This window comes from Tasmannia lanceolata, unplaced genomic scaffold (genome assembly GCF_043159265.1).
Source record: "Tasmannia lanceolata isolate RefF3 unplaced genomic scaffold, GAP_Taslan_0.1 ptg000003l, whole genome shotgun sequence".
Taxonomy (NCBI): domain Eukaryota; kingdom Viridiplantae; phylum Streptophyta; class Magnoliopsida; order Canellales; family Winteraceae; genus Tasmannia; species Tasmannia lanceolata.
Genome location: NW_027518680.1, coordinates 10,768,986 through 10,780,593, shown reverse-complemented (window position 1 = coordinate 10,780,593; position 11,608 = coordinate 10,768,986). Strand labels below are relative to the sequence as shown.

Below are 11,608 nucleotides of genomic sequence, written 5' to 3'. Positions count from 1 at the left end.
CGGCCATGGTTTGGCCCCATCCAGGATAATCCACCCCTCTTCTAAGAACTTGTACTACGACTTTGCTCGACTCGTTCGCTAGGCAAACGCGCTCGGATTTTGACGAAATTTCGCAGGGACCTAGCTGGAGCCTTAACCTAGCTTAGGGTGAATTTTGGGACCCTAGTTGATTGATTCGGTGGGGTTTTCTCAAACTTGGAGGGTTTAGGGCACGGTCAAAATGGGGTGTCTACAACTTACAATAGAAAACATTCTATTTTGGTCAACAATAATCTTTTTGCTAACAATAAGAACTTAATAATCTTAATAACGAGCAGCGAAATCACCGTCCCATCTCTAACTCTAATAAGACGTCTTTGGCTTCCAAACTATCTTTCCCAACACCTTGGCTACTGTTGTAGAGTCTGGATGGTTCACCAAGCAAATATTCACTCTCGTTCTGATTCAGTTCAACCCAAGGATGTACCTCCAACCTTCTCAACCCATCGAGCTCCACAACCACCTCTTTTATCGTCGGCCTTTCTTCTCCTCTCATTCTCAAGCACCTCTTTGCAAGATCAGCAACTACATAGATTTGCTATGTCCCTCCCTCATCCAGCACTCGTTTCTCCAAGATTTCAAAAAGACGGTTTTCTTTCATTGACGAAATGGAATACATAGAAAGAGTTCTCTCTTTCTCGGATCTATCAGAAGAAACTGGTTGCTCCCCTGTTAAGAGCTCTAAAAGAACCACTCCAAAGCTATAGACATCACTCTTCTTTGTTAATTGACTTGTCTGACAGTATTCCGGATCCAAGTATCCTAGGGTCCCTTGCACTAACGTTGTTATTTCAGTATAATCCAAAGGAACCAATTTTGAAGCTCCAAAATCAGACACTTTTGCTGTATAATTTTCATCTAATAGTATGTTGGTAGATTTGGCATCTCTATGAATGATTGGTAAGGAAGTTGTTGAATGCAGATAAGCAAGTGCTCCTGCAGCTTCAGAAGCGATTCTCAAACGGTTTTCCTATGAAATGGAAGACGCATCACCTTTGCCATGGACATGGTGGAAGAGGGTTCCATTAAAGATAAATTCGTAAACTAGTAAGGGAACTTCAGTCTCCAAGCAACAACCCAACAACTTCACTACATTCCTATGGTTGATTTGTAAAAGAATAGAAATCTCATTTATAAATTGCTCGATTTGGATTCCATCGGCTACTCTGGACTTCTTAATGGCAACTATTCGATGATCTGCTAAAATTCCTTTGTAAACTGTACCATAACCCCCTCGACCAATGATTCGATTTTGGTCATAATTGTCAGTTGCCCTTCTAAGTACCTCTTCAGTAAAGATCTTGGCTGTATTGGTAACACTTTCATGGGAAGAAATTTGTTCTTGTAATAGCAAGCCTCCGTTTTGTTGGAAGAATTTCTCTTTTAGTTTGATGAGCTTTCTTTTCCTTAGTCCCCAGTATATCCAAGAACTGCTAATAAGTAGAAACAGAAGGCTTACACATACACCTGAATCAACACACAGGACATGAGCAAGATGTTAAAATTATCAAGGATTGGGAAAGAAAGACGTAATGGGACCCCATGTAAATAATTCTTGGGAGAGATGAGACCCCCTTTATGTGTGATACAAGGCATCCTCACGAGTTGAAATGGTCCCATCTAGTTTCCACTAGTGGGACTCCATTTACAGACCTCCAAAGGTAGACTCGAGAGGGACCTCGTCTTTGATAGCTATATAAACATTGAGGATGGAGAAACAATCCACATTATCTAAATAATGTAATACAAAGTATTTCATGTGTGTGGGCGCGCTTCCGCCTATGCATGAGAGAGAGAGAGAGAGAGAGAGAGAGAGAGAGACCGGGTTTAGTAAATGTGGATTTAGTAAATGTCTTAGGGGATCGATTGTTTTCCATAGGAGGACTTTCCATGGGGTTGAAATTTTGCAATCTAAAATATGGGTTCATTTGGAGAAAATAGGACAGAAGAAAAGTCCTCCACAACTTATTGTTTCCCTTTTAAATTTACTTGTAGTGTAAATCATTTTGCATTTAGAAGTTGGTATTTTCACCCTTCTCTCTCTATGTAGAATGTTTTCATTGGATGTTACAGTTCCCAATAAGCTCCATTTGAGCCAAGGAAGAAATCTCTAATAAAAAGTAGGGGAAGCTACCAAAAAAATCGCGTAGAAATTTATATTTTTAATTATCATTTCATGCAAGAGCCAGCCACGAAATGCCTTTCTTCTTTTTTATAGAATGATTACTCTCTCTCTGTCTCTCATGAGATCAACCCTAGTGGGAAGAGCCCTTCACCATCGTTCTAATATATGAACGTCGGTGTATATATAATCTCTAGAACCTCAAAGTTGGTAGTAGAAACAAAAGGCTTTGGAGGATTGAATGAGTGATTGAAGGTTATGTCGAAGCCTTCAATGAAACATGTTAGACCTAAAATCGGTAACAGGTACGGCAGTGACGTCAGAGCTGAGCTGGACGGCCCGAGGAACTGAAGTGAGGGAGCTAAGGAGTTGAGTCCTGCGCAAGGAGCAAACGAGGTCAGAAGACCAACCGGGGTGTTGCTCCGGACAGGCCCTTCAACACTCAAGTCAGTATGTGCAAGAGTGCAGAGCTAGTTTTAAGAGTGGGAGAAGAGAAGGTATTGCATTACCCATTGGTTTGAACATTGAATCCCCTTTTATAGGGGAAAATTGGTGACGTGGGATTACCCACACCTGGACAGGTAGCGGCCTGCTATAGGTTTGAGCTCACCTACTCTAGGACAGGTGTCGACCTGCCATAGGTTTGAGTTTACCTACTCTGAGGTAATTACAATAATACCCCTGGACAGGTGTCGACCTGTTACAGGTTGCTGTTTTTATACCCCATCAGTTTCCTCCCAGTTCTCCAAGTCATTGTAGTGATTTGGGGAAGTGTGGTGAGTCGCATTCCTAATCGGGAAGAGTCTGTCCGGCGAAGCCGTTTGTCCGGCCTGAAAATCAGTCTGGAAAATCTGTTTGTCTGAGCTGGAAATCAGTCCGGAAATTTATCAGTCCGGTCTGGGAATCAGTCCGGAAATTTGTCAGTCCGGCCTGGGAATCAGTCCGGATTTTTGTCAGTCCGGCCTGGGCCGGACTGATTTTTGTCGCGTAGCGAGACGCGTCATATCCTGTCCAGCTTGGGCCGGACTCATTTTTGTCGCGTAGCGGACGCGTTATATCCTGTCCGGCTTGGGCCGGACTCATTTTTGTCGCGTAGCGGACGCGCCATATCCTGTCCAGCTTGGGCCGGACTCATTTTTGTCGCATAACGGACGCGTTATATCCTGTCCGGCTTGGGCCGGACTCATTTTTGTCGCGTAGCGGACGTGTTATATCCTGTCCGGCTTGGGCCGGACTCATTTTTGTCGTGTAGCGGACGCGTTATATCCTGTCGGGCTTGGGCCGGACTCACTTTTGTCGCGTAGCGGACGCGTTACATCCTGTCCGGCTTGGGCCGGACTCATTTTTGTCGCGTAGCGGACGCGTTATATCCTGTCTGGCTTGGGCCGGACTCACTTTTGTCGCGTAGCGGACGCGCTATATCCTGTCCGGCTTGGGCCGAACTCATTTTTGTGATGGACTCAATCGCTTTTGAGAGCTAGCCTTCACGCGGGTACTTCACGGATGCCCTCAGTCTCTTGGAGATACGCACGTATTTCTCACGTCCTTGTCTCGAAGTTTGTGCCCGTCATTAATGAAAGACACGTGGCACCATGCATGCGCCCTTGACGCGCATGCCCTTCATTAAATGCATACCCCCATCGCCAAGGCTTATAAAAGGAGGGTTTTCACCCTTCATTTCTTACCTTTACTTTTTACTCTCCTGCTTTTTGCTCTGCCAGTTCGGCTCAAACCAGTTCGGCTCGCGTAGTTCGTGGTTGTGAAGGGTTGCGGATTTGGGAGCTTTCAGTTCTGTAATCTTCTTGAGCGCGCCTTTTATTAGTTTCTTTTTCTGCGTTCATGTCCAATAGTAGCTCTAGCTTTGAGTCCGGTTCGGGGTCCGGTTCAGGGGAGTCTTCTAGTAGCTCAATGTCTAGTTCATCGGAGAGGACTCAAAACAATCCGACCAGAACTCCAGAGCAAATAATGGCGAGTCCCGATGTTAGAGTAGAGATCGTAGATAGTGAGGAGGAGGAGGAGGTAATCTTGGGCTTGAATGCCATTCCTCTCTCAACGGATAGTTATCACCGAACAGAAGCGAGTGTTGGTAGTGACGCCGCCGAGGCGTCCACAACATTCCTTCCTGGCCGGGCCGTTGAAGTCGTAGCTAGGGCCCGGATGGACGCCAATCCACAATACAACATACGGGCTCTTCGCGAGGAAAATATCCTTGATGAGCTCATGATAAGGGACATTAGGGATAGGTATTGTGTTCCGTCAAGGTTCGGGCTGAGGCCAGCGATAGAGGGAGATAGGGCTTCCAACGAGAGCTCTGATGTATGTATATACGACGAGTCGTTAAGGGCTGGACTCAGGTTCCCTCTGCACCCATTCTTCATCACGGTCCTTCGACATTATGGGCTGGCTCTGGCCCAAGTTGCGCCGAACTCATGGAGGGTGCTGACTGGGTTCATGTACCTCGTCCATGGCCGGCTCGAAAGAAGCGTGTCTGTGTTGTTATTCCGCTCTTGTGCACACTTGAAGAGGCATAAGGAAGGGGGCTGGATTTACATTAGCCAGCACCCTGAGGTGAAAATGATCACTGGTACTCCCTCTTCTATCCACTTATGGAAGAACAGGTTCTTCTATGTCGAGGACAGGGAGTCCACCCAACCTTGGTCGGTTCCTCTAAGATGGGACGTCCCGGACACAGTCGTGCTAAGCCGCAAGCCGGTCCTTGAGGGCGAGGATATGAGGACGTTCGCCCTAATCCGTGAGGAGGTGGAACGAGGGGGCCCCATTCATTGTGGAGAATTCTCGGGTGAAGCGGCTCTGGTCGGGCTGGGCCTTAGTACTGCGACCCCGGCACGTATGTAGCAAGTCTTACTCAACTCTTTTTCATCATCTTTTTCCTTTGCTGACTGGTTTGTTCGTCTATGTTGACTTTCAGAGATGCAGGCACAGTCGAAGATTGAGAAAGTGAGATCAGGGGCATTCGGAAGGGTGCAGCAGGGAAAGGCCCAGCAGGGCCAAAAAAGAAAAGCCGTAGAGATGGCGAGCCTGGCCCAAACTCAGGACACGCCGCCGCCTTCCAAAGCCAAGACTACAGTGAGGGTGGTGGGCGCCTATGGCCAGGGAGCGGGGTCCTCGAAGCCAGGAGGGGCATCTGCTGAAGCCCGTCCTCCCCTGGCGAGGACCGGAGACAATGTTTTTCGGCCCAACTGGGCCGTTCAGAAGAATGACACCGGCCTTGGTGAGAGCCGGGTGGCTAAGGAGCTCCTCACCAAAGTTCTCCTCAGCAACGACAAGCTCCAGGTTCTCAACGAACCTCCAGCGGCGGCTGACGAGGCCATATTCTCTTCCCTTTACCAGGTGAGGCGGCCCGTGAGTTTTTGTTTGTCTTTTTCTTTGAGTTGCTTTCTTGTATTAACAACACTTGCTGGCCTGTAGATCTCATTGTACTACAACGACCTCCGGGAGAAGAGCAAGAAGTTCTCTGCAGCAATAACAAAGTCTGAGGAGGAAAGTGGGAAGCTGATGGAGGCTGAAGAGCTTCAAAGGCTCATTGGGCGGACGGAGGCGGAGAACAAGCAACTCAAAGAAGACTTGGCTGCTCAGAAGCAGAAAGCTGCTGAGGCTCTCAATGCACAGAGGGAGAGAGCCCGGGAGAGACAGATAGCCGCTGTTGCGGACGCTGTCGCGGAGGCCGTTCAGAAGAAGGAGGACCAACTTTTCAACCTGTCCAGCGAGTCCTACAAGGTGGGATTCTTTGACTGTCTTGAACAGGTTAAAGAAACCAACCCAGCCGTGATCCTGACGGGATTAGTCCTCCCTGATCTAGTGACGCTTGGCGACGATGAGCCAGACACCACCACTGCTTTAGTAGTTCCGGAGACGGACCCTCCGCGGGGTGGTAGCCAGGGGGTGCCTTGAGCTCCTCTTCTTCTCTTTTTGATCTGATTTTTTTGTAATGGTCCTTGGGAGGCCCAACTTTTGTAACAGCCCTTCGAGGCCTTATTTTTTTGTAATGGCCCTTAGGATGCCCAACCTTTTTATGAATAGAAATTATATCTTGTCGTCCATCCTCTACTTGTCTGTCCCTGGTCAATACCGTTTGATTCTAATATTGTGGGCCAGGAATACCACGGGCGGACGTTCGAGGCGAACTAACCGGTGAGAACCCAAGTTTTAATAAACTGGGTTTTGTGGACCCCGATCCGAGAGCGGCGGCGGGGGACGAGCCCCACACGCTGAGTCTCACTGGATCATCCACGTGAATGGAGAGCTCTACCAAGGAACTCTCGAAAGAAGTGCCCCTCACAGCATGAGTGGCGATACAAAGGTGAGATACCTCTCGATTCGGGGACTAGCCCAGATTCGAGGCGTACCTTAAACAAAGAAGAGTAGCCATCCGAGGAAGTGGGCCAAGGATCCCATACTATGCTCTGTTGCAACGGATAACCAGAGATTATAAAAAGAGGGTTCGTGCCTGGTTACGAATTTGGAAGGTCTAAAGAGCACCTCATCCGCCCAAGTGTAAACACCTGGTCTCTTATGCCATTTATTTAATGATTTTGAAGAGTTTTGGGCGAAAGTCATATGAAATGGGAACGAATATCTCCGAGAAGACATCTATCTATTCATGCATGTCTCGGAGATGAATAATAAGCACACATAAAAGAAATGAAAGAAGTGCCACCTAGGGGTAGCTAGATTCTGAGTGACAAGCCTAAAGAACTAAGTTATGAGTGTCATACCTAATTGGTGTCTAAGTTCTGGTGTGCAAACACATGCATGTTACAGCTAAATGTATAGGATCTGTACATGAAAGTAAGAAAACACAGCAAAAACATACAACACAAATCAATTCTATACATGACTAGACAAAAATGAGTCCTAACTCTAATGCGACCTGACTCGGACCAAGATGGCCGTCCATCTCAGCTGCTCTACGTATCCCGGCCTCGGGAAGAATCGGAGTCAACGTAGTTCGATGCCCTATTCTAAACTACTATGCCTAACCATCTAGAACCGCTATCCTAGACTCGATCCACTAGACTCGACTGATTTTTAAAGCTTTTTGTACGATTGCTTAAATTCAAGTGAATTGTAATTTTTAGGACTCTCTATATGCCCTAACTAATGCAAGTTGATTAGCCTTAAGCTAATGCAGGTGGGCCCTACATCCTATGTGTAACTAGGCCGTGCATTCTAAAGAAAACCATGGGCTGACTATATGCTTCCTAGTCTAGCCATCGATTTGAATAAGTGTCTAACCGATCAACTTGAGGCCTCCTAACTCTAGGGACACTCACGCGACAGGACACACCATATCAATACAAATCAGGACAGACTCCTAACTCCAAGACATCCCAAATAGCTAGGACAGACTCCTAACTCTAGAGGAAGATCTTTTTGAAAAGGGTTTGAATATTTTTATATTTTTGGAAGATTTGAAATGTTTATTTTTAAAGGTTTGGCTGGACCTAGGATGTGAATCCCAAGCTGCACTACGTACCCTGTTGAAAGGGATCAAGCCAACCTAGTTCGGAACAGATTTCCTAACTACTCCTAATGACTCAAGATTTTTGAGATTTTTGGTTTTTTATATGTTTTTTATGTTTTTGACACAAGAGGATTGAATCCTATCATCATAAGGGCAAGACGGACTCCTGAATATTCCACAAAGGTTGGACAGCATCCTATGCTTTGCGGGGGAAAAATGACAGAAACACGACTTTGCAAGGGTTGGACAGCATCCTATGCCTTGCAAGAGCGGGTAAAAACACATGATTTGATGAAAGGTTGGATGGAATCCTAACCCCTATGATGATAGAATTTGATTCCTGAACAAGAGGACTGACTCTCTAGACTAAGGACGGATTCCTACGCTAGAGGACTATCAAACTAAGATAAAGCTCAGAAGTAATAAGGAAAAAGAGACCTTGTGCATATTTGGCAAAGGTAAAACACCCAGCCGGGCCGGACAGCTACCTAGCCCTAGGGTGCAACAAATGTGCAACCCAATACCCATAAGGGTAGGGGTATGATGCCAAGCCGAGTAGGGTGTTCTCCCAAAACCAAACGACGCACAAAGAGGAGGTTTAGCAAGAGAATGAGACTGGGTAAATCTCTTAGACACAGAGGTAGGATAGAGAAAAATGCTAGCAAAACTGGGCAAGTCTTCTAAGCACAAGAATGGGCTCCAAGAGAGGTGCTGACGAGACATGGCATGTCTCCTAAGGGTGAACTCACTAATGAGACAAAGCTTGTCTCTAAAGAGTATAACTTTTCTTACATGAGACATAGCCTGTCTCCCTAAATTGGGGCTCTAAATGACAATGTTTAAGGGTATCTCCAAAGACTGGGCACGTCTTAAAAACAAACGAGGGGAGGGCTACTCGGACTAAGAGAGTCCCCTAAGGATGGGCTTAGGCTAGCGCCTTCATCGCCCTTGCAATGAGAGGGGATTCTAATATCTAAAGAAAATTAACGGAAATCTATAAGACTGTGTTAGTCTATCAAAGAAAGAAGAAAAAGCTATCAGATAATCGCAAATTCCATTCTATTCTTATAAAAATAAATCAAGTGCTGAGCAAAGAATAATTTTCAATAAAAAAAGAATACACAATCTTTAGCAATCATAAAATGATAAACAACATTAATTAGTCCAGACCAGCCGCTGGATAGCCTAATAAAGTAAAAGAAAACAATATCAAACACTTCTATGCCCAACCACAAACACCACCCCAATATGGGGATGAAATCAGATGATGCTAAAGTAATCATCTGATATCATATACACATGATAATATTTCTATATCCCGCCTTGAGATCAGACAGTACTCATGTCGATAATATCGAATAGAGTAGTCATCTGATCTCCTTCTTCCTATTAAACAATTTATTTAAATAAAAAGGAATTAGTATAATAAGCTTTGAGATAATCTCACCTGAACAATCCATTTATTACCGTCTTCGAACCCTAACTCAAAGCTTAGTATGAAAGAGAAGTACTAAATTTATAATAGAAACTTCTTGTGCTAACCCTTAAAAACTTGAGATATATGATATAGTAAAAGCAATAAAGCATACATTAACCATTTTTTTGAAATATACGCATAGCATATGCAGGCAAAACCAATGAAGAAACCACCAGATTTCAGGGAAAATGTGAGATGAAAAAATGCATGTCAAGATGAATCATAGAAAACATGAGAACTGCATGGTACAAGGATCACGTATTCATGTAATGTATCATAGAAACCAACCCCTGAGTTCATTTGCCCCTCACGAAATGGAACGGATTCAGTTAAAAAGAGATAGAAGATCAGTGCCTCATGTTCAATAAAACTGTCTCCTTCATGATATTTGAAGAGATCTTTGATAGGCACACCACTCACAAACACTATGGTCATCACAAAAAAAGAAGAAAGGATTCTAACACAGTCACTACTCTATCCCCACAGATGTACCAAACCGATTTAAACTCATGCTATCAAGCAATCACAAAGCCATGTACTGAGTACAAACATGAAATTAGATTTCCAAGACAACCTCTCTAAGCAACAATTGCCCCAAAGTCCAACAATTCTGCATCAAAACCTATCATGTACATTGACTCAAAAATAAAGAAGGGCATGTACAGAGCTTCAACACTTGGAAAGTTGAATGAATAGTGAGAAATGGACAGAACCTGTATTATACTAGAATTTATAACAACATAACATGTGCTAAATGGATCAAAATCACTCCCCATTGTGATGCTTCCTAAGATGAATCTCATAAGACTTAGTAAGCAAGGTTTTAAATTACAAGCAGATTACACTGAAGAGGAAATGGAATAAAAGATGTAAAAATTAATTAATTTTTTTTTTTAAATAGCAGAATTTTTACTGGTCACAGACAACCGCTGCAAACTCTGGAAATAATATCATAAAAGGATAGATTAACTTGTACAGGAAAAATACATATAAATCGTATGCCCTAAACTATTTCAGGTGAAAAGAATTGCATATAATAAGAGAAGAAAATACCTGATTAAAGTAATAACGAGAATTGCTAGTAAAAATTTCCACAAAAACCTCCAGACCTTTGTATTCTACTAGAGATCTTGGCTTCTTGATCTCATATGAAATTCCTCATTCAAACCTCAAAATTTACAACTAATTTCTCTAACAATGAAAGTCACGAAGAATTTTATAGCACTGAAACCTCAGATTAGTGAAAAAAATTTGATAAGGTCACAGAAATTCGAACAGATCATGAGGTTTATTGAGGCTTGAGTAAAGAAGAAACAATGAGAGCTAGAATTCTGTCGGATTTTATTTTTTATTTTTTTATTTTTTTTTTGGAGAATAAGATCTCGATCGGAAAATGAAAATAGCAAAGGGTTTGGAAGAAAAGAAACAGAGTAGATCTATAATTCAAAGGAAAATACAAACTAAGATGAACAAAAAATCCAGAAGAGGATGCACTTACCGGAGAAGATGAGCTCGCCGGAGCTCAGATCCGCCGGAAAATGGAGACCGGAGAAGAATAAGAAGGCCGGAGCTCAGATCCACCGGAAAAATGAAGATTGGAGAAGAAGATCGAAGGCCGGAGCTCAGATCCACCGGAAAATGGAGATTGGAGAAGAAGATCGAAGGCCGGAGCTCAGATCCACCGGAAAATGGAGATTGGAGAAGAAGATCGAAGGCCGGAGCTCAGATCCACCGGAAAATGGAGATCGGAGAAGAAGATTGAAGGAGAAGAGTCAGACCAGATCTGAATCAAACGCTAAAAAGTGTGATTTGGAACGAGATCTTTGGATTGTAAGATCGGAGCTATGGTGTTGCCGGAGAAGAAAGATCGGACGGAGATAGGGTTTCAGATTTTCTCTCTTCTCTAGTTCTTGAGATCATGAGGAGAAGAAACAGAGAAATCAAAACTAGCAATGGAAGAAAAAGAGGTCATGGCTGAAGGTTTAGCAGGAATCCAATCGGATCTTCGCCGGAGAAGGAAATTTTTGATCGGAGAATACGGGTTTCGGGGTTTCTCTCGCTAATCTCTCTCTCTGCGATTTTTTTCTTTTTTCTTTTTTTTAAAACAAAGCTTAAGTTGGTATTTAAAGGGAATTTGGGGTGATGATATCGGCACTCCCATTTGATAAGCGCACACATGCGCGATCCTGACTAGCTAAATCACCCCCTTGTTTTGATAACTACACAAACTCAGCTTGTCTTTTGTGAATTTTTTTGTCGGATTTTTCTGGAATTTTACCGGGACATTTCTAGGGCTTTAAGGCTTCTAAAAATGTATTCATGGGCACTTAGGGTCTTTGGATGACTGAAATTTTCCTTCAAATACATGGATTTTGGGGTTAAATGAAAAACCTAGTGGGCCACCCCTTCATTTACACTACACACACTATTTCGGTCCATTTACTAGGCAAACGAGCTCCGATCTCGATGAAATTTTGCAGGGGGT

General features: G+C 43.9%; 1 pseudogene; it reads right to left on the bottom strand.

The window, feature by feature from the left end:
• Nucleotides 1-322: 322 nt before the first annotated feature.
• LOC143865145 (wall-associated receptor kinase 5 pseudogene) lies at nucleotides 323-1,537 on the bottom strand (annotated as a pseudogene).
• Nucleotides 1,538-11,608: the final 10,071 nt, after the last annotated feature.